Below are 24,560 nucleotides of genomic sequence, written 5' to 3' on the forward strand. Positions count from 1 at the left end.
TGGAAATGAGAGATTGACATGTCTATGGAGATTTAATTTTAGTAAGGCCAAATAGAATCAAGAAGGGAAGGACTTACATGATTTTAGGGGTTAAGTTCTTTTTTTTTTTTTTTTTTTTTTGACACTGCTAGTGAGGAAATAGATGTATGTCTTAAATCATTTGTTTCTTTTTCTTTGGGGTTGATGGAATAAGGAGAAAAATGTTGACGGAAGTAACTTTCTTCTTTTGAGTTTCTAAACTGAATTTAGTATCGGTTGATCTCAAGACATTTTAGAACCCTAAGAAGCAAAAAGCATATTGTGACCCCAAACAAAACAAAACAACAAATGATAGAAGAAACAACGTTAACTCTAGTTTCTCAGTGAGAAAGTGGAGATGGGCACTCTGCAGACCGTGGGCTTTCCTACGGACAGTCCCTGCTCTGTTCTTGAATATTTCCCTGAGATCTAGGGTTCTTCACAGAAAAATGGTGCTGCTGTGCTCCCCAAGGCATCGTGGGACAGCTATGCAGTAGCTCCTCCAGGCACAAAATTAATGTGCAAATTGAGCTTAATTTGAACATCTCTGACTGAATTAAGATTGCTTTTGTGTCTTTTTTTTATTTGTTCACTTAATTCAAAAATGGAATTGGGCATTAGCAAATTATCTTTTAGAGATTCTTTTAAGGAAAAAAGTATAAGAATATGAAATGATGTCTCAAAAACCTACAAGGAAATCTTTTCTCAGAGATTGTCCTCAGTAATAATGTGTACAAAAATCATCTTTAATCAGGCTTCCACGAGTAAACTCAGTTCCTTTTTAATATTATAGGGGTCTTGTTAATTCTTGAATTCTACTGTGTTTAGTTATAATCTCTAGGATTTTTTAACTCACATAATTCTGCTGCTTGTCTTTTTAGGAAATGGCCACATATAGATAGCTATGCCTCCTGAAAGTGTGGGTGACTGTATATAACTTTTCCATTTCTTTTTTCCGTTGGTGTTGCTATGAGTGTGCCTGACTTGATTCTAACAATGTTCCCTGCCCACCCTTTCTCTTCTGTTGTCAATTATCTTCTTTGGGAGGAGCCTCCAGATGGAATAAGCCGGTTACAGTCATGTGTAAAGTGTATGCAGATCAAGTATGAGTGATGGCCTCGGGAGCTCTGTCAGTCAGGATCAGGCTGGCCTGCACATCAGAGAAAAACCCATACTAACACCCACTTAAACAAGACAGATGTTTACTTCTCACATAAAATACATGTGGAAGTAAGGCATTTAGAGCTGGCATGGGTGTTGGCAGATTTTAGGTTTTTTTTTTTTTTTTGAGATGGAGTCTTGCTCTGTCGCCCAGGCTGGAGTGCAGTGGCACGATCTCAGCTCACTACAACCTCCGCCTCCCGGGTTCAAGTGATTCTCCTGCCTCAGCCTCTTGAGTAGCTGGGATTACAGGTGCCCGCCACCACGCTTAGCTAATTTTTTTACTTTCAGTAGAGATGGGGTTTCACTACGTTGGCCAGGCTGGTGTCAAACTCCGGATCTTGTGACGTACCCACCTTGGCCTCCCAAAGTGCTGGGATTATAGGCTTGAGTCACTGTGCCCGGCCTTTTTTGTTTGTTTGTTTATTTGTTTTTTGACTGAGTCTCACTCTATTGCCCAGGCTGGAGTGCAATCGCACGATCTCAGCTCACTGCAAACTCTGCCTCCCAGATTCAAGTGATTCTCCTGCCTCAGCCTCCTGAGTAGCTGGGATTACAGGCACGCCACCATGCCTGGCTAATTTTTGTATTTTTAGTAGAGACAGGGTTTCACCATATTGACTGGGCTGGTCTCGAACACCTGACCTCAGGTGATCCACCCACTTTGGCCTCCCAAAGTGCTTGCATTATAGGCGTAACAATATCCTCTGCTTTTCCTGAACTATGATCTTGCCATTCCCTGTCCTCCCTTTTTCTGGAAGTGAGTGTGAGACCTTATCCTTGAACCTGTCTTTGGAGAGCAGATCACAAAGGGCTTTATGTGGCAGCTAGATTCCAAGATCAGAAACAAGCAGATGTTGTAAGGCATCTGACGAAGTCCAGGCCACATTGGGAAGCCAAGTGTTCTGAGTTAGAGCAGCAGTTGAGATCCCAGCCATATAATAAGCATTAACCTCTGCATATGTGAGTGAGGAAGTCTTCAAATGACTCCAGCCCCATATAAGAAGCACTGAGCAAGAGCTCCCTAGACCACACTTGGAATCATGAAAGAGAATTGTAGTAAATTATTGCTATTGTTTTATGCCAGTGCATTTTACATGGTTTGTTAATCAGAAATATAAGGTTGGAATAGGGGCTCAAGAAATTTATTAGTGACCCAGGCTCCTTCCAGCTGTCTTCTTTGTTATCTCTGGTATGCAACTTTCATCCTCATGTTTTAAGATGCTGCTGGTGCTCCAGCCACCACATCTGCATTCCAGGCAGCAGAATGGGATTATGAAAGAAGAAAAGTGTACTTCCTCCCTTTTAGGGAAACTTCCTGAAAGTCCTACACAACATTTCTAGAATTTAGTGGCCAGGATTTAGTCACATGGTCACTCAGGAGCAGGGGATGATGAAAAATGGATCTTTTATTTTGGACCATAATGTACCCAACTACAAACTGAGCTGTTTGAGGAGGAAAAGAAGCACAGCTATTGAATTAGACAACTGTTAGTTTCTGCACTGAGGGCTTTCTCAGGAGCCAAGGGCATGAGCTTTAGTGCCCATAATCCAGCACTATTTTACTGCATTCTTGATATCTGCAAGTAATGGTTAGATGACTTTTATGTGCAGTTTTTATGGTAACTGGAATTTCAGTCTTCTCATTCTGGTATTTCTGGGTTGGTATGGTAACTAAAAAGCAATGCCTGATAATGCTCCTCAAACTTCCTATGAAAATAGCCACAAATGACCACAAAAATGCTAGCACAAAAGCTATAAACCAAGGAGGAAACAGAGTTCAATCTATATAGACTGCATTTTTACTGCAACATGGTTGGGGTTAGATTTTGAAAAGCACTCTTTGGCTTTATATCCTCCACTCACTGACCCAGAATATTACGGTGCGAGAAAATGGTGACTGAGGTCAATGTTCGCATTTAAACGTGGGACTCTGAGTCTTCTCCAGTCAATGAATCAAGTAACTGCCTTTTATTTGCAAGACAATTATCTGCTGAACCAGTATATTTATATTATGTTCCCTAGGTCTCCCGTCCGCCCCCCATGACTTTTTCCCTCTGACATCCATTAAGAGGCGCATGTCCAGAGTATAACGTCCAGGATTCAATGTGGCTGGCATAATAAGGGAGAGGATGGGGCTGGGTGCAGTGGTTCACGCTTGTAATCCCAGCACTGTGGGAGGCCGAGGTGGGTGGATCACAAGGTCAGGAGTTCGAGACCAGCCTGGCCAATATGGTGAAACCCCATCTCTACTAAAAATACAAAAATTAGCCAAGCGTGGTGATGGGTGCCTGTAGTCCCAGCTACTCAGGAGGCTGAGGCAGGAGAATGGTGTGAAACCAGGAAGTGGAGGTTGCAGTGAGCTGAGATTGTGCCACTGTGCTCCAGCCTGGACAACAGAGCAAGACTCCATCTCAGGAAAACAACAACAACAACAACAACAAAAAAAAAAAAAAAAAAAAAAGAAGAAGAGAGAGGACGGGTCATGAAGAGGTGCATTCTGGGATGTCTCATTACTTTAGGAAAGGCCCTTATAGGCAGAGCTGAGAACAGGAAGAGAGGTCAGACCAGAGAGAGCTGAGATGGGTGGTGGGTGGTGGGCATGGCTCTTTATGAACAACTCTTTGCTGAAAAACTCAGAATGCATCTGGAAGAGTCCCCTGGATTAATGCCCAGAGGCTCTACTGCAGGACGAGAAGCTGGGCTTACTAACCTTATCTCTAGGTCTAGACCAATAGAGGAAAGTATCTAGTCCCCCAGTGCTCAGGAAGGTGATAAAGGACCCCCTCAACTTCCCCGACTCAGTGTGCAGAGAGGCAGAGAGAGCTCATCTTATTCAGAGAGCAGTAAACAAAATTTCCCTAAACTTAATCAGATGGAAAAAATCTACAAACAGAAACCTTACCCAACTGATATCAATATTTATTTATTTCTTAAAGGATAAAGATGAAGAAAAAGAAGCCTTATGAGTACTTCTCAAGGCCATTAAAGATTCTGTGTAATCCGTTGCCATCCCACAAGTACACCTACAGGCCTGTGTGATGAGAACTGATGTTCAGCATGAGAACTCACGGACACTGCAAGATTTTCAGTCATCAAATATTCAATTATGTTCTCTGTGTTCTGTTTACTAAAGCAGGGAAGCAGACATATAAAAAATGGTTTTCCTTAATAGGAATTGGTTTTAGTTTCACAGACACCGTACTCTCCTGGTTGTATTTGTTTGCTAGTGTAATTTAAGCCCTTGCCAGCCAGCATCTAAGACGATGTAGAAAATATTGAACATTTGCTTTTAGATGATCTGAAAGCAGAATAACATAAAATGAGTATTTTAGTTTTAACCACTCACTCTACAGTCTCTACTTCCAGCCTTACAATCATCCATCCATCCATCCACTTATTGTTATTGTGTGCACTAGCTTTTAACATAGATCGATAGAAATTAACTGTGATAGAATTTACTGCATTACTATTCACTTTATGTGTAACATTCAAACATTTCTACTTAACGATGATAAGAAGGGCGATGAAGTAGATACTTACCATTTGCTAGCTATTGTCCTAGATGGTTTGCATGTTTATGTGCTTTTAATCCCAACAGAACTATGAAGTAGGTATTATTAATTGCCATCATTTGATAAGTAAGGAGAGTTGAAGTTACTGAAACAAAGCCCTACAGTCAAGAAGGGGTGGAACTGGGACTTGAACACAGGACTGTGACTTTAAGGACTACTACCTTTTCTACATACTAGCTATAATCCTTCAGTTTTGAAAATTTTTAGTTAATAATTACAGTTAGTGTGCATATTATACTTTATGTTTTGTAAAGGATATATCGTCTGTCTCTACTTCTCTCACCATCCCCAGGAGTATGTGTTAGTGGTCTTGGCCTCATGCATAGGTATCTTCGTGTCAAATCTGGTGTTCCTTCCACTGTGGGAAATCATAGCAAATGCTGTTAGAGCTCACCCTGTCCATCCAAGTCTTACCATTTCATCGTAGACCAGCTGAAGTCAACTGCCAATCTCACATCCCATTCACTGAAGGCTTTTCCTGGCTGCTGGAGCCAATCTACCTACATGCTCAGCAGACCTAAATTGCCAGGTTATTATTATTATTATTATTATTATTTTTTGAGACGGAGTCTCACTTTGTCACCAGGCTGGAGTGCAGTGGCGTGATCTCAGCTCACTGCAACCTCCACCTCTCAGGTTCAAGCAATTCTCCTGCCTCAGCTTCCCAAGTAGCTGGGACTACAGGCGTGCACCACCATGCCCAGCTAATTTTTGTATTTTTAGTAGAGACGGGGTTTCACCATGTTGGCCAGGATGGTCTCGATCTCTTGACCTTGTGATCCGCCCACTTTGGCCTCCCAAAGTGCTGGGATTACGGGCATGAGGCACTCTGCCCGGCCAAATTGCCAGGTTATTAACACCCTCCTGTTTTCCCCTACAGCACCCCTCGACCAATGGCTATTGGTGTATACATACCCTAGCTCCCTCACCCTGGGTGGGATAATTCTGACTGTGTGTTCTTCACCCAGGTTTTTCTCCCTAGCAGCATTACGATCCAATTGCTCAACTATCGCAAGGACAGAAAACCAAACACCGCATGTTCTCACTCATAGGCAGGAATTGAACAATGAGAACACTTGGACACAGGGTGGGGAACATCACACACCAGAGCCTGTCTTGGGGTGGGGGGAGCGGGGAGGGATAGCATTAGGAGATATGTCTAATGTAAATGACGAGTTAATGGGTGCAGCACACCAACATGTCACATATATACATATTTAACAAACCTCCACCTTGTGTATATGTACCCTAGAACTTAAAGTATAATACAAAAAATAAAAATAAAAAAAAGATCCAGTTGCTCACAGGCATAACCCACTTGATGACACATCCTTTATTATCTGTCTTCTCCTTCCCGTCTCAGGTCCCCATGCCCCTACTTGTGTTTTCCTTCACCTATCAAATAAATTACTTGCACTCAAATTCTTTGTGTCAAGCTCTGCTTATAGAAGAATCCAAACAAAGATGATTGTATTGTGTGACGGTCCTTATATGCTTTACCTGATACTTCAGGGCTCTGTTATTTTCTCTGTTTTCTCCCAAACCACACTGAAAGCAGTATGAATACACAGCTTTTCCTTCATGATCCCTAGGCTCTTGTGTGTTTTGGATTCCAGTGGGCTGTTCATGAGATTGGCCAGCCCATTCCATGGTCTACTGTGAGAGACCTCTGGGGCCAGGGCTGCGCTCATGATTCAAAGCTATTATGGATTTTGGTGTACTCATGTGGCCCTTACCAATGAATCATTCATTCTGACTCTGAATTGCATGCTCTCTTGAGATACTTGACTGTCTCTTTGAGCGTAGGTTTGGTCACCCATTCAAAGTGGTGGCTGTCTTGAAAGCAGCAGCTGTCTCACCTTGATTTCTCCTGGCGCTGCATGCTTTGCAGGTACTTCTCATATGCTTGTGTTTTGAAGTATATATACTGTTTTCAATTTGTAAATTATTCTACACACCCAATGTGTTTCCCTTTAATATCTATGTCACAGCTGGAATAGTTGTTTGTTTATTACATTAAAAAAAGTTAGGTTGAATTTCTTTTTTTTTTCTTTTTTTAATTATTATACTTTAAGTTCTAGGGTACATGTGCATAATGTGCAGGTTTGTTACATATGTATACTTGTGCCATGTTGGTGTGCTGCACCCATCAACTCGTCAGTAGCCATCAACTCGTCGTTTACATCAGGTATAACTCCCAATGCAATCCCTCCCCTCTCCTCCCTCCCGATAATAGGCTCCAGTGTGTGATGTTCCCCTTCCTGTGTCCAAGTGATCTCATTGTTCAGTTCTCACCTATGAGTGAGAACATGCGGTGTTTGGTTTTCTGTTCTTGCGATAGTTTGCTGAGAATGATGGTTTCCAGCTTCATCCATGTCCCTACAAAGGACACAAATTCATCCTTTTTTATGGCTGCATAGTATTCCATGGTGTATATGTGCCACATTTTCTTAATTCAGTCTGTCACTGATGGACATTTGGGTTGATTCCAAGTCTTTGCTATTGTGAATAGTGCCGCAATGAGCATACGTGTGCATGTGTCTTTATAGCAGCATGATTTATAATCCTTTGGCTATATACCCAGTAATGGGATGGCTGGGTCATATGGTACTTCTAGTTCTAGATCCTTGAGGAATAGCCATACTGTTTTCCATGTGGTTGAACTAGTTTACAGTCCCACCAACAGTGTAAAACTGTTCCTATTTCTCCACATCCTCTTCAGCACCTGTTGTTTCCTGACTTTTTAATGATTGCCATTCTAACTGGTGTGAGATGGTATCTCATTGTGGTTTTGATTTGCATTTCTCTGATGACCAGTGATGACGAGCATTTTTTCATGTGTCTGTAGGCTGTATGCATGTCTTCCTTTGAGAAATGCCTGTTCATATCCTTTCCCACTTTTTGATGGGGTTGTTTGTTTTTTTCTTGTAAATTTGTTTGAGTTCTTTGTAGGCTCTGAATATTAGCCCTTTGTCAGATAGGTAGATTGCAAAAATTTTCTCCCATTCTGTAGGTTGCCTGTTCACTTTGATGGTAGTTTCTTTTGCTGTGCAGAAGCTCTTTAGTTTAATTAGAGCCCATTTGTCTATTTTGGCTTTTGTTGCCGTTGCTTTTGGTGTTTTAAACATGAAGCCCTTGCCCATGCCTATGTCCTGAATGGTACTACCTAGGTTTTCTTCTAGGGTTTTTATGGTATTAGGTCTAACAGTTAAGTCTCTAATCCATTTGAATTAATTTTCGTATAAGAAGTAAGGAAAGGATCCAGTTTCAGCTTTCTACTTATGGCTAGCCAATTTTCCCAGCACCATTTATTAAATAGGGAATCCTTTCCCCATTTCTTGTTTTTCTCAGGTTTGTCAAAGATCAGATGACTGATCTTATTATTCTACACACGCAATATGTTTCCCTTTAATATCTGTGTCACAGCTGGAATAGTTGTTTATTTATTACATTAAAAAAAGTTAGGTTGAATTTCTTTAATTCCAACTTTGTGTTAGAACTAAATTCAGATTGAAGTTTATCTTGGCACTACTTAGGGAAAAAGAGGGCCTGTTAGGTTCCCATTGACATAAACTAGCTTGTGTGGGAAAGATTTATCTATTTAAGAGAAGCTTTTCTTTTATTGCTTAAGCTACTGTTGCACATTTACAAGGTGAGCAGATCAGAGACTTGCACTTTGTTACAATAATTACAAATCATTCTTTTCTATCTCTAACCCAGAACTTTTACCAGGTGACATTGGTGTTTGAATGAATGAACACAGGAGGATTCATTCACTGGCTGGGGTGTATGAAACGTCTCTGCAGTCCCTTCAGTGTCACCCTGGGCTGCCCTACTGGAATCTGGACTCTGTCTTGTCATTTTATCTGTGTGTTCTCAGAGAAGAAGGGAGTACTGGTTAAGCATGAAACTTCCCGTCACACCCATGGGTGGTGTAATAGACACTTTCTGGGTGACTGCCCAGCTCACAGTAATTCAACCTGCCCTGACCCACAGACGTGGACTCCCAGCGGCTGTGTCTGGTCCAATATGACCTTATTTTCTCGGCAGTGGCTAAATTTGTTCAGTGGTATCCTATGAATGTAAACTGGGCCACTTACATCTCTCTCCTGGGAATTTTGGAATTTTGAGCTAAAAACACTGGACCAGGGAGTCATAAAGATTGAGGGGCATTAATTCTAACATTCCAGAGGAGTAATTCTCAATCCCTGGCTATGCACTAAAATCAGCTGGAAAGCTTTTAAAATATACTTATTCAAGGGCCCTACCCCTTGAGATTCTGATATAATTTGTCTGAGTGGAGCCAGTGCCTTACTTTTTTTTTTTTTTTTTTTTTACAGTTACCTGTGTGATTCTATTATGTAATCAAGGTTGAAAATCAATGCTCTACAGGAAATTACCCTTCAAACCCCTGGAGCTTTACGAAATCCTTCCCGTGTCCTTCCAATAAATTCATTCTCCCCCTTTCCCCCTCATACCTCTCTGAATCTAGCCAGAGTTTGTATTTATTCCTTATTACTAGAAGAACCTTAATACTGATGATGTTGGTGTCAGGATTATCATCTTTGGAGTTCTTTGTGTTTATGGAAGCATGCTGATTAGCCACATGAATCCCCATTTTGCTATTACGCATCTTAGTTTTTAAAAATTGCTATTTGGGCCAGGCATGGTGGCTCATGCCTGTAATCCCAGCAGTTTGGGAAGCTGGGGCAGGCAGATCACTTGAGGTAAGGAGTTCGAGACCAGCCTGGCCAACATGGTGAAACGCTGTCTTTACTAAAAATAAAAAAATTAGCCGGGCATGGTGGCATGTGTCTGTAATCCCAGCTGCTTGGGAGGCTGAGGTGGGAGAATCATCTGAACCTGGGAGGTGGAGGTTGCAGTAAGCCGAGATTGAGCCACTGTACTCCAGCCTGGGGAACACAGCAAGACTCTGTCTCAAAATAAATAAAATAAAATAAAATAAAATAAAATAAAATAGCTATTTGGGGTTTTCTAATATTTTCCTTTTCCTTTTTTAAAAAAATTAATCAAGACATTTAATAGATGATAGTGCAAACTATAATTTCATTTGAATACAAATATATGCACATGTTTCCAACAAGTTATCTAGCAGTTACTACAAACAGCTCCAAGGGCCTTAGAATTATATTTTAAAACTCTATGGCTGCAATTTAATTCTAACAATCTTACTTGCTCTCAAGAGAATATCGTCAATTTCAAATAAGAGTCACAAACTCCAAAAGACCAGTGGAGCGGGAATGAGGAGTGGGCAAGAGAAGTATTCACAGGGTTGAAGAGAAATACAGCTCTTTAGGAAACCAAAATCAGATGCATTATTACAGCTAAGGGCAAGGAAAGGTCTATGACTTTTAAAAAATGGCTTTTCTTCCAGTACCATACCAGTCTTACAGAGAAACGTGGGACAAGCTGACTGACTTAAAAGGACAGAGATTACATTTTCAGACACCTTCATCTGCAAACAAGTGGCCCTTTCCATTGAGGATTCAGCAGTGAAGTTATTATATCTAGCCCAGAAGCTAAATGTTGAATTTGCAAATACAGTTTATTTTATAGAATTCAACATCATAAACAGCAGGCACCTGCTGCTTTGCTTACTGCCCCCAGCCCCAGCCAATTTTCCCCTCCCCCGTGCAGACTCTGTAGAGGGAGCAGTGATGCAGCCCTACTGCTTTGAAGTGAGGCTAGTTCTTCTAATTCCGCTATGAGCTCATTCTTGTCAAACTGTTCCAGACCCTACAGGTCTTGAAATTGTTAAAATCTCCTCTGCAAGTTCTTGCTGGTCAGCAACGTCCTGCATTAACTCTTCGACTTGACCCATGTCCTTGTAGCAGGCAGTCCTCACAGGCTTGGCAGCATAGCCCATGTTTACGAGCTCTTCTGTGTCGGGGCTGGTGTTGGAGTTGTCCGGGGCCTCCTGCTGGAGCTTGATGGTTAGTGATGTGCTGTCGAATGGCATCAGGTGCTTCTCATACCTCTTCTTGAGCCTTGGGTGCCAGGAGGGCTGCACTGTGTTTCTTTGCTACTGTCAGCTCCTGCTCGATCTTCTCCAGGAACTCAGGCTTCTGGCTTCCCATCTCTTCTGTGTCCTGCAGCTGCTGGATGGCCTTCTGGGGGTCAGGCTGCCCCTGTAAGTCTTACTCCCTCCTACCCCAAATAGCTTCCTGGATACCTGAACACTGATTTGGTTGCCGTTCCAGTGTCTGCTTCCAGCCCCCTCCAATATTTCTTAAAGAATATTTCATTTCTTTAAGGTTTTCAGGGGCTCATTCTCTTCCTTTGTTTTGGCTTCATATTTTTATGCCTGCGTAATTCTTGTCCTACTGGCCAGATTGTAGTTTTTTGGGAGTGAGCAGTAAGAATGGAATGCCTTAAAGGTGCATTGGGTGAGCTGGAGTTTAAATTTATTTTCTTTGCTCTGTAAGGCCCCAATTTGTGTGTGTGTGTATTTTAGTAAGAATGCAGTGCCAGCCTCACACTGTAATATACTGTAAAATGTCTCATTTACCTGTGCTCTTTTTTGACTGTTTTTCCTTTTCCTTTTTTGCACCTATTTGCTCCACATGATTCCAAAGAGATGAGAAACAATTTATTTGAGCCTTTGTATTGCTTATTGTCAGTCTGAAAAACAATTGCCAATAAACTGTATTGATTCATATCATTAAACACACACGGACTCACACATACGCACGCAATCAAATTTTAGTGTGACCAAATTGCAAAATATGTCTTCAGCATGGTTGCTTTGTCAGTGACCAGCTGAGCCTGCTGATATAGGACTCAGCATACGTATGCTCCTCGGCTGTACTGACCAGCTGGCATATGGCACCATGCTGGCACAGGGTTCTGTCAGTCAGCCCCACAGGCATGCCATTCACCCAGAATTAGAACCAAAGGGAAGATCTTTTCTTTGCAAACTGTTAGCAGAAGTGACCTTTCCCAATGGCTTAGGATAATTTTGTAAGTGTGAAGGAGAGCCATTTATTAGCATGTTATTCCATAGCCTTATTTAAGGCTAGAACCCAGTGATTTTTAACTGAAAATATTGGCTGTGAATTGCTGGAAGGTGTGATAATATTATTCCTGTCTTGAAATTCCATTACACAGGATTGAGTCAAATAGAGCATCTGTAAGTCACCTGAATTTCTCTCCTGGCCAGCTGCACATTTGATTTTGAATCATTGTGCTGCCTTGGATCCAAGGAGAGGCCCACTGTTGTTTTCACCTCTAGGCCTTGTCATCCTCTCTAGTTCTGTTTTGATGATGAGGGATGGTAAACTGGGCTGGGAATTAAGAGATGAATATTTGGGTTATATTTCTACCACACAACGAGTTGTATGACCTGTGATTAGATAGGCTGGGATTTAATAGTAATTCACTGAAAAATTGCGATACCAGTTATCACCATGTCACCCAAAGATGTCCAGCATTTAGGATGTATCATTCCTTTAATACTCACAACAAATGAAACAAAATACACTCAAGGCCAAATCCACATCTGGTTGGGAATCCTAGTATCCCTGTGATGGGGGTAGGGTTAAACTGTTCCTAGCACATTTCTCTTTGGTTTCCTACTCTTGATTTCCTGCTTCTGTTAAATTCTTATTCCCTGTTTGCATCTCACCTCCTGGTCATTTTTTTTTTCCTTCTATTTTTGTCATTAACTCCATATATGGAAGACAACTTTGTCTTTAATTTTCCACCAATTTTCTTTTACCCAAGACAGTGTATCTTGCAGATTTTTACTGAAAGTCTGGCATAAAGTGTGTGTGTGTGGGTGGGTGGTGGTGCTAGAGGTTGAATTGTGTATTCCCCCAACCCCAAATTCATGTTTTGATGTTTTAATCTTCAGTACCCCAGAATGAGACTGCATTTAGAGATAAAGTATCTTTAAAGAGGTAATTAAAGTTAAATGAAATAATTGATATGGGCCCTAATTCAATATGACATGTGTCCTTATAAGAAGAGGAGATTCGGACATGGACACACACAGAAAAAGAACATGTGGAGACCCAGGAAAAAGCCATCTCCAAGCCAAAGAGAGAGGTCCCAGAAGAAACCCACCTTGCCAACACCTTGATCTTAGGCTTCTGGCCTCCAGATTTGTGTTGTTTAAGTTGCTCAGTCTGTGGTAATCTGTTATAGCAGCTCTAGCTGACTAATACAGCGGGGTGATCTCAGAATAGAACACTGCATGGGAAACAATTTAACATTGAAGAGTAGCCATCTTTATTTTAAAGATCTTTTGGCTTCCGTCACCAATGAAAATTTCTCATGGTCAGTTTTTCTTTTTAAGATCTGGTCTTTTTTTTTTTTTCTTTTTTCTTTTTTTCATGTTGTCAGTGTTTTTCTTTTCCTTACTCCTTATGTCTTCCCCATTCTACCTCTAAGGAGGAAGAACTCTAAAATATGTCAAGGAGGAATGGGATTTTTTGGGAAACTCATAGCTAGATGGGGGAAATGGAGGAGTTCAGACACATGCTTGGGGGTCAGACAGGACTGGCAGTTCACATCCTGGCTCTACTACCTTCCAGCTGTGGATTTGGGATAGATTACTGAACCTTTCCATTCATCTGTTCCTTATCCGTAAGTTGATGATTGTGTTGGCACATACCTGACCATAAAACAGTGCATATAGAACATTTAGCAGAGTGCTGAGCTCAACAAATACAAACTGCTATCATTAAGTCACCATCCCACCAAGGGGTGCATTCATGGGTGGAGGAAAAGGATGATAAGTCGATGAAGGTGTCCAACCAGCCCATGTGTAAATACGAACCATGATCACATTTCCTTCAGTATACCAATGGGGAAGGCAGACCCTTCTGTTTGAATGAATACCATCTTTCTCTCCCTTTTTAAAATGAGGTCTGCTCTCTTCACTTCTTGGTATGCCTCCTGTTCAGGTGCCATCAGGTTCTTTGAGGGCCTGGTAGCACCAAGGTGGGCCAAGACAAAGGAGCCACTGAATGAATGTCTTAAGTTTGCCTACAGAACAGATCAAGATGTCCTTTTGTCTCACAGTTGCTTCACCCAGCTTACAAGGTAGAAGAAGAGAAAGGAGTTTGGGGCAGATATTTTAGTTAATAATAAATAATGTTTGTGTGTATATGCATGCATATTTTAGGTCACCTGGTGTGGTTGTAAACAATAGGATAAGATTCAAGAATACAGAAATCTGACCCTTGTCACTTTTACCATAACCAAAGTAAATCCTTTGTTGTTATTTGGGCATAAGTAGAAACAGCTTATTCTAACTACACTGCTGGTATCAGCTCATTTCAAGACAGACTAGCCTGGATCATTGCAACCCCCATGGCTGGGTTCGCCTCACTTGTGTCTCAAGAATCATGGGTAAAACCATCAAAAAGAAGCCAGCAGCCAGAATCACCTCCCTTAAAGATGTGCAATCCAAGAAGATGACACCTCAATTACCTAGGGCAAGAGAATTCCCAAGTTACACCAGTCTGCGGCCATTAGAGATGTAAGCTGCGCAACAATGTCGATCAATTCTGGCATTTAATCTTGATTTCATCTCCTTTGAAAGCTTTCCCTTTTATATGTAGTTAATAAAAGGCATTGAGGAGAAAATGCCATTCAGGCCTTGACTTTTTGCCTAATGTGAATCCTTACAATTCTCACACAGAGCTTTTAAGGGGTAGTTATTAATTACACACATTATAGATTATACAATCAATATGCCTGAATTCATCTAAATTATCCCATAATTTGATCACAGAGTAACTCAGTTAACAAGGCAGAAATAACTTTTAAATTATGTCTAATTACCATCCTAACCACCAGATGTCAGTTTTTAAATGCAGGTCACAGATCAAAAGGCATTTTTTTTTTTTTTTTTTACAATTGTAGGGGAGGGAATGGTGCCTGGTGAAGGAAGCTCAGCAGTCATGGTACATGACTTCCTGGGGAGTATGCTGAGGAATTACAGCAGAGTGGCAGGACCTTCATTTTGGTTCGAACAATGCAGACTAGAGGATGGAGTTTGTGTAGTTCATATAATAGTCATACTCTGGGATGACACTGACCAGTGTATGCCTGGGCCCCAGAAACCGTTATAAGAGTTCCTAATATGTGCTGAGTTGAACTGAATATCCCGTGGAAGTGCTGCTTTACAGGTGACAGAAGTGGAGGCACAGTGTCTGTATAGGTCAGCAAGGTTTCTCCTGCCTCTCTCTATCTCTTTCTCTCAGCAGTATGATCACACACAGAATGGCAAGCAACCCCGGGACTTTCTCACTTTCCAACAGAGTCCCTCAATCCAATTACACAATACAATTCTAAAAGCTGACTCTGCTATTATATATTATTTCTCAAATATGTCCAGATATTAACATTTCAGTGGCTAACGGGCAGTGCTATCTTTTTCTCTTTCTTTTTGAAACAGGGACTTACTCTGTCACCTAGGCTGGAGTACAGTGGCACAGGAACATGGCTTCCTGCAGCCTTGATCTCTCTGGGATCAAGCGATACTCCCACCTTAGCCTCCTGAGTAGCTGGGACCACAGTCACACTACGCTGTCCAGCTAATTTTTTGTAGAGATGGGGGTCTCACCTTGTTGTCCAGGCTGGTCTCGGAGTCCTGGGCAGCACGCATCAGCCTCCCAAAGTGCTGGGATTACAAGCATGAGCCACCACGCCTGGCTTATCATTTTCACTGTCATGATTCTATCTGATAAGTAGATAATCTACTCTGTGAAAGTGCCTCTTTCCTCACCCCCTCTATTGGATTGATACAGCTATTGTCATTTGCATGAAAAAAGATGTAGCCTTGCCATAAACATTTTGTTTTGCTAAGTTGGCCCTCATGGATAAATGGATGTGTAGCCTGACTTTCAGGCTCACACTGGGATGTTTTGAAAAGCCACTGCATTTCAAAGATGCAGGGTAGTATGGTGAACAAAAGCATTTGTGGTCTTTGAAGTTGCAGGGACCTGTGTTTTAGTCAAGATTTACTACTAGTAGTACCATTAGTACTACTACTGCTAATTATTATTATTTACCTTGGGCAATATGAGTTGAGGGTAACATGTAGATTATAACACCTCTTTCCTAGAGTTATTATGAAGGTTATATGAAATATTGCCACTAAAGTGCTGCACTTGGTAGGTCACCTGTTGAAATGCTGTTCAGGGAATGCTGCTGAAACTCCCTTTACTTGTGAGATTTAAGAAAACTGGCTGAAATCAGTTGGAAGCAATATGGCCAACCCGAGTCTGTACAGAATGAGCTTGTTGATGTCACAGCCCGAGTTTCCACCATGTTTTATACTAACTCCCGCTGAATTTGCACGTGATCCACGAGGTAGCATGAAGAGATAACTGCGCATGCCCGAGGACTTTCTAGACCTCTCCCTTCCTTCCACCATCACCTAGTAATCTCAGAACGCACCCCCTGAACCTTTTCTAATAAAATGACTGCCTTAGATCCAGCAAGGGGAGACAGAAGATTTGAACTGCACTCCTGTCTCCTTATTAGTTGACCTACAATAAAAACTTTTATTTTCTCAAAAACCCAGTGTCGTGGTATTCATGTCTAGTGCATCAGGCAGCAAGCCCCTTTTGCTTGGTAATAACAGGAACTTGCAGCTATCACACCATCAAGCATCACCATCAACATCGTCCACCATCACAATCAGTCTTGTCTTCTCAGTCCCATGAGCAAATTAAGTCAATTCCTGAATCACTCCTTCTTCATTTTGTTCCATCTTTTAAACCAGCAGTCTCCAAACTTTTGGGCACTAGGGACTGGCTTCATGGAAGACCATTTTTCCATGGATGGAAGGGATGGTTTGGAATGAAACTGTTCCCCCTGAGATTATCAGGCATTAGTTAGATTCTCATAAGGAGCAGGCAACGAAAATGCCTCACATTTGCAGTTCACAGTAGGGTTCGCGCGCCTAGGATCTAATGCGGCTGCTGATCCGGCAGGAGGTGGCTCACCCGCTGCTCCTCTCCTGCTGTGTGACCCAGTTCCTAACAAGCCAGTTCCTAACAGGGCCTGGGCCTGCTGCTTAGAGGTTGGGGATCCCTGTTCTAAGCCATAAATGTTCTTCTAGCTATAGAAGAACCTCACCCTTACTGCAGGAATACGCCTCTGTTCCAGTCTACGGTTGCTTAGCAGCTGTGTTGTTCCTTTCCTTTCCTCTCCGAAGAAAAGAAACAGAAAAAGAAGAAGAGAAGAGAGAGAAGAAAGAGAAGAGAAGAGAAGAGAAGAGAAGGGAAAAGAAAGAAAGAAAGAAAGAAAGAAAGAAAGGAGGGAGGGAGGGAGGGGAGGGGAGGGAGGGAGGAGGGAGGGAGGGAGGGAGGGAGGGAGGGAGGGAGGGAGGGAGGGAGGGAGGGAGGGAGGGAGGGAGGGGAGGGAGGGAGGGAGGGGAGGAGGAAGGAAGGAAGGAAGGAAGGAAGGAAGGAAGGAAGGAAGGAGGAAGGAAGGAAGGAAGGAAGGAAGGAGGAAAGAAAGAGGGAGGGAGGGAGGAGGGAGGGAGGGAGGGAGGAGGGAGGGAGGAGGGAGGGAGGGGGAGGGAGGGAGGGGGAGGGAGGGAGGGAGGGAGGGAGGAGGGAGGGAGGGAGGGAGAGAGGGAGGGAGGGAAGAGGAGCGAGAGGGGAAAGGAGAGGGAGAGAGAGGAGGAAAAGAAAGAGAAAGAAAGAAAGAAAGAAGAAAGAAAGACCTCCCTCCCCTCCCTCCCTCCCTCCCTCCCTTCCTTCCTTCCTTCCTTCCTTCCTTCCTTCCTTCCTTCCTTCCTTCCTTCCTTCCTTCTCTCTTTCTTTCTTCTTTCTTTTTTTTGAGATGGAGTCTCACTCTGTCACCAAGGCTGGAGTGCAGTGGCGTGATCTTGGCTTACTGCTACCTCCACCTCCCGGGTTCAAGAGATTCTCCTGCCACAGCTTCCCTAGTAGCTGGGAGTACAGGTGTGCAACACCACACCCAGCTAATTTTTGTATTTTTAGTAGAGACGAGGTTTTGCCGTGTTGACCAAGCTGGTCTTGAACTCCTGATCTCAGGTGATCCACCCTCCTCGGCCTCCTACAGTGCTGGGATTACAGGCGTGAGCCACCGAGCCCGGCCGTTTCTTTTTTTAAAGCTCTGGGAAGTCTTTTATTTTTATTTCTAAATTATTTCAATAGTTTTTTTTGGGAACATTATATCATTCTTTTTGTTCATTTTTTGTTTTGAGACAGAGTCTCACTCTGTCCCACTCAGGCTGGAGTGCAGTGGTGCAATCTGCTACCTTCACCTCCTGGGTTCAAGAGATTTTCATGCCTCAGCCTCCCAAGTAGCTGGGATTACAGGTGTGCATCACCATGCCTGGCTACTTTTTGTATTTTTAGTTCACAGGGTTTCACAGTGTTGTCCAGGCTGGTCTCAAACTCCTGGCCTCAAGTGATTCTCCCACCTAGGCCTCCCAAAGTGCTGGGATTACAGGCATGAGCCACTACACCAGCTGAGAGTCCATTACATCATTCTTATGCCTTTGCATCCTTATGGCGTAGCTCCCACTTGTAAGTGAGAACATACAATGTTTGGCTTTCCACTTCTGAGTTACTTAGCATCATGGACTCCAGCTCCATCCAGGTTGCTGTGAATGCCATTGTTTCATTTCTTTTTATGGTTGAGTAGTATTCCATGGCATATACATACCACATTTTCTTTATCCACACATTCATTGATGGGCATTTGGGCTGCCTCCATATTTTTGCAGTTGTGAATTGTGCTGCTATAATGTGCGTGTGCAAGTGTCTTTTTCATACAATGACTTCTTTTCCTCTGGGTAGATACCCAGCAGTGGCGTTGCTGGATCAAATAGTAGTCCTACTTTTAGTTCTTTAAGGAATCTCCATACTGTTTTCCATAGTGGTTGTACAAGTTTACATCCCTACCAGCTATGTAAAAGTGTTCCCTTTTCACCACATCCATGCCAACGTCTATTATTATTTGATTACGGCCATTTTTGTAGGAGTAAGGTGGTTTTGTATTGTGGTTTTGATTTGCATTTCCCTGATAATTAGTAATGTTGAGCATTTTTTCTTAAGTTTGTTGTCCATTTGTATTTATTCTTTGGATAATTTTCTAGGCTTGTCCTTAGCCCATTTTTTGATGGGATTATTTGTTTTTTTTTCTTGCTTATTTGTTTGAACTCCTTGTAGATTCTGGATATTAGTCCTTTTTTTTTTTTTTTTTTTTTTTTTTTTTTTTTTTTTTTTTTTTTTTTGAGACGGAGTCTCGCTCTGCCGCCCAGGCTGGAGTGCAGTGGCCGGATCTCAGCTCACTGCAAGCTCCGCCTCCCGGGTTCACGCCATTCTCCCGCCTCAGCCTCCCGGGTAGCTGGGACTACAGGCGCCCGCCACCACGCCCGGCTAGTTTTTTGTAGTTTTTAGTAGAGACGGGGTTTCACCGTGTTAGCCAGAATGGTCTCGATTTCCTGACCTCATGATCCGCCCGTCTCGGCCTCCCAAAGTGCTGGGATTACAGGCTTGAGCCACCGCGCCCGGCGATATTAGTCCTTTGTCAGATAAATAGTTTGCAAATATTTTCTCCCACTCTGTGGTTTGTCTGTTTACTCTGCTGATTATTTCTTTTGCTGTGCAGAAACTTTTTAGTTTAATTCAGTTCCATCTATTTATCTTTGTTTTTGTTGCGTTTGCTTTTGGGTTCTTGGACATGAAGTCTTTGCCTAAACCAATGTTCAGAAGATTTTTTCCAATGTTATCTTCAAGGATTTCCATAGTCTTAGGTCTTAGATTTAAGTCTTTGATCCATCTTGAGTTGACTTTTGTATGAGGTGAGAGATGAGGATCCACTTTCATTCCTCTACATGTGGCTTGCCAATTATCACAGCTGCTGCCTACTTTCTGACTTTTTCTTATATCTGCCTTTTCTCCCCAACGAAGACTCTGGAAGGCAGCCTTATATTTGTCTTTGTCAGCTCCTTACCAAGTAAAGTCTATATAATAGGAGATGATATATAATGATGAATAAAAACGTGCAAATTGTTATGCATATTCATTTGGTGATGTAGGTGCATATGGATTCACAGACAAAAATGTAAAGTTGGGAAAGATCTTTGAACCCATTGATTTCATCTTGTATTTAATAGATGGGGAAACTGAGACCCAGAGAAACAATAGACACTGAGAGAGTTTTACTGTATGTTCCTGTTGTCATACATGTATATATGTATGTGTGTGTGTGTATATGTATATATAGGTATATGTATATATGTGTATATATGTGTGTGTGTGTGTGTATACATATATATATTTGAGACAGGCTCGTACTGTGTTGCCCAGGCTGGAGTTCAGAGGTGTAGTCATCACTCACTGCAGCTTCAAACTCCTGGGCTTAAGCAGTCCTCCTGCCTGGGCTTCCCAGAGTTCTGGGATTACAGGCATGAGCCACCACAGCCTGGCGTATCTGTTGTCAAATTTGTATCACTTCTGTTGAAGCATGTTGGGTTCTCTTTTTTTTTTTTTTTTTTTTTTTTTTTGAGACAGAGTCTCTCTCTTGTTGCCCAGACTGGAGTCCAGTGGCGCAATCTTGGCTCACCACAACCTCTGCCTCCCGGGTTCAAGCAATTCTCCTGCCTCAGCCTCCTTAGTAGCTGGGATTACAGGCATGCACCACCAGGGCCGGCTTATTTTTGTACTTTTAGTAGAAATGGAGTTTTGCCATGTTGGCCAGGCTGGTCTCAATTTCCTCAGGTGATCCGCCCTCCTAGGCCTCCCACAGTGTTAGGATTACAGGCGTGAGACACTGTGCCTGGCTTGGATTCTTTGTATGTGTTCTGTTAGAAAGTATTCCCTTAAGAAATTATTTTAGGGACTTTTAAAAGAAAAATCAGGAACAATTCAATGTACTGATGTTTGTTTTCTCAGACCAGACTACTATATTTATGTGTGCTCATTAGCATAGGAGATTTTAGCTGCCTACCCTCCCTCTATTATGTCCTTTTTAACATACCTGGATTTCATTCAGGTCTCCTCCCCTCCTTCATGCAGCCCATGGGGCTCAGAGGAAGCTGACCTCATTTGTCTGCAGGGATGGATATTCTGATCTAAGACTCTAAGCCAACGAGTTTAATCTTAAGAGTCAGCCCATTCAAGAAAAGAGGTGTTTTAGTATTTTGAGCAATGAGTCAAGAGAAATTGTTTGTCAGGGCTTTATGGGAAAGATCCTCCTCTCTCCTCTAGGATCTTTCTGGGAACCATTCTCTCTCCTTCCCACTGAATGTGAATGAGAACACTATGAGTACAGATTTCTACTGCAAACATCCTAAAGACACAGGAAGAGCCAGCCTAAAGATGAAACAACAATGTGGATAGCAGAGCATGACAAGAAAAGAACATAGGCTTTTCTTGATATTTTTGTGCTGCCAGATTAGCAGCAAAACTACCAATGGACTTCATTTTACATGAGACAGTAGGACTCTTTAACGTGTAAGTCGGTTTCAATGGGTTCTGTTGCTTGCCTAATATTCTAGCAGAAACACTCATGGGTAGATATTTTTCTGCAAGTACAAAATGGTTCCCTGGCAGGCAACAAAATGTATTATCAGCTGTAATAGAAATTAAAACCTTTGCAAAACCCTCCAGAGAGTTCTGAACTATCCAAGTGCTTCAGAGTGTGGTTAGAGATTTTTAGAATAGTGACTCAAATATCACACCACAACTGCTAACAACCCCAAGGACCTGTTACTATCTGAATGCTGAAGTTTTATGGACAACAACTCAGAGCCAGTACTTGGTGGAGCTGCAGGATTTATGTTTTTAAAAATTTTTATAGATTTAGGGGATACAGGTGCATTTTATTAAATTGATATATTGTGTAGTGGCAAAATCTGAACTTTCAGTGTTACCATCACCCAAATAGTGTAAATTGTACCTTATATGTCATTTCTCACCCCTCATTCCCCTTCAACCCTCCCACCTTTTGGAGTTTCCGATGTCTATTCCACTTTGTATGTTCATGTGTACAAGTAGTTTACCTCCAACTTATAAATGAGAACATGAAGTATTTAACTTGTTTCCCTTAAGATTTAACTTGTTTCCCTTGCAGTTCAATCCACATTGCTGCAAAAGACAGGATTTCATTGTTTTTTATGGCTGAGTAGTGGAATTGGAGGATTTTGTAAATTAGATGTAGACTGGAAGATGAGGACAAGGATGATGGAGAAGGAAGAGCTCTTGGCACGCATCCTGAAAATAAAGCTCCTTAATGTCTTTAAATTTCTGACAAAACTCAGTTGTGTTTAGCTCGGAAACTTTATTTATCTATCTATCTATCTATCTATCTATCTATCTATCTATCTATCTATTTATTTATTGTGTTTGTCAATCGATATATCATATTCGTACATACTTTGGGGGCACAAGTGATATTTTGATACATGTATCTAATATGTAATGAGCAAATCAGGGAAATGGGGACATTCATCATCTCAAACACTTATCTTTTTTTGTGTTGGGAACATTACAATTCTATTCTAGCTATTTTGAAAGATACAATAAATTATTGTTAACTATAATTTCCCTACTGTGCCATCAAATACTAGAACTTATTCTTTCTATTTAACTGTATTTTTGTACTCATTAGCCAACTTCACTTCATCCCCTACTTTCTTCCCTTCCCCCAGCCTCTGGTAATAACCCTCTCTACCTCCATGAGATCTGCTTAGTTTAGCTCCCACATAGGAGTGAGAACATGTGATATTTCTCTTTCTATTCTTGGCTTATTTCACCTAGCATAATGAGCTCCAGTTCTATCCATGCTGCTACAAATGACAGAATTTCATTTATTTTTATGATTGGATAGTATTCCACCGTGTATGTACACCACATTTTCTTTTTTCATTTGTTTATTTTTATTTTTTATTTTACTTTAAGTTCTGGGATACATGTGCAGAACGTGCAGGTTTGTAACATGGGTATACATGTGCCATGGTGGTTTGCTGCACCTATCAACCCATCATCTAGGTTTTAAGCTCCACATGCATTAGGTATTTGTCCTAATGCTCTCCCTCTTCTTGTCTCCCACCCCCCGGCAGGCCCCAGTGCATACTGTTCCCCTCCCTGTGTCCATGTGTTCTCATTGTTCAACTCCCGCTTATGAGTTAGAATATGTGGGTACACCACATTTTCTTTATCCATTCATCTGTTGATGGACACTTAGGGTCATTCTGTATTATGGTTATTGTGAATAGTGCTGCAATAAACGTGAAAATGGAAATATATTTTTGATATACTGATTTTCTTTTTTTGAGACAGGGTCTCTCTCTGTTGCCCAGGCTGGAGTGCAGTGGTGTGATCATGGCTCACTGCAACCTCTGCTTCCTGGGCTCAATCAATCCTCCTACATCAGCCTCCTGAGTAGCTGGGACTACAGGCATGCACCACCATGCCTGGCGAATTTTTTGTATTTTTTGTAGAAATGGGATTTTGCCATGTTGCCTAGGCTGGTCTTGAACTCCTGGACTCAAGTGACCCGCCCACCTTTGCCTCCCAAAGTGCTGAGATTACAGGCATGAGCTACCATGCCCATCCCTGATACATAGATTTTTAAAAAGTATATACCCATCAGTGAGAGTGTTGGATTACATAGCAGTTCTATTTGTAGTTTTTTGAGGAAACTTCATACTATCTTCCATAATGGCTGTACTACTTTATATTCCCAAGATTATGAAATTGAATAATAATTATTATCAGATTTAGTATTATGCACTTACTCTGTGCCAAATCCTGTATAAATATTTGTGCTTTCAATTGTCTGAACTGCCTTGATGTTATGCCTATTTGGTAGATGAGCAATCTAACGCTTAAAGAAATTAAGAAATATGGCAAAAATCCAAGTTATAGAGGACAGAGAAGGGAGCCACAGTTTCAATTCATGACTTTTCGTTTTTGAAATTTGGGCTACTAGCCAATATGCGATATTATCTTAAAACCATATTATCATTCTGCTCACTTATCCTTTAATTCAACTATACAATGAATATTCATAAAGTGCCAGGCACTGTTCTAGGCCCAGTAGAATGTTGCTGGTCTTGAGATTACATTCTAGTAGGGGAGGATAATCTCTGAAAAAAAATGTGAACCAAACATATATGAACAAACATATATATTTATATACATATAAGATGCATTTATAATGTGAGATATAATGACAAAAGCGAAAACTGTTTTGGTGTGGTCTCCTTAAAAAATATTAACATCTGGAGTGACAAGCTGTACACCTAATGACGGGTGCATTTCTGCTATAGAACACCTCAACATGGTTGCTTTTTGTCAGATGTTGCAATCTTTAATGCTTGCCAGTAGGTGGCATCCATGCCTTATAAACATTAGAGACACAATCCTGGTAGGCACAGTTTACAACGAGACTTAAGTTCTTTGATTTTATAATGCTAGATCTTCCTATGCTCTCTAATTATCTCTGTTGAATGGGTTGGGTATATGAAAGACTTAATCAGTACAATTTGAAATACAGGTAATGTAGCTGTGTAATTTTCAGTGGCAATTTATATAACTTTTATTTTAAGGTAGTCCTAAAAGTGTACCACATTTTGTTGAAGCCTATGGATTGTATTTATATTCATGATGAACAATCGACTGAGTGATGAAAATAGGCTTAGGGAAGTGCAGCATTCTGCTAAATTATATGGTCAGAGCACAGTTAGAGTTGAGAATCTAATAAAGGTTTTTGAAGAGGAAAATGTGATTAAAAAATAAAACCTATTCCTAGAAATTGATATGCCTTTTAATCAAGCTTGCAAAG

Source organism: Rhinopithecus roxellana, chromosome 1 (genome assembly GCF_007565055.1).
Source record: "Rhinopithecus roxellana isolate Shanxi Qingling chromosome 1, ASM756505v1, whole genome shotgun sequence".
NCBI lineage: Eukaryota > Metazoa > Chordata > Mammalia > Primates > Cercopithecidae > Rhinopithecus > Rhinopithecus roxellana.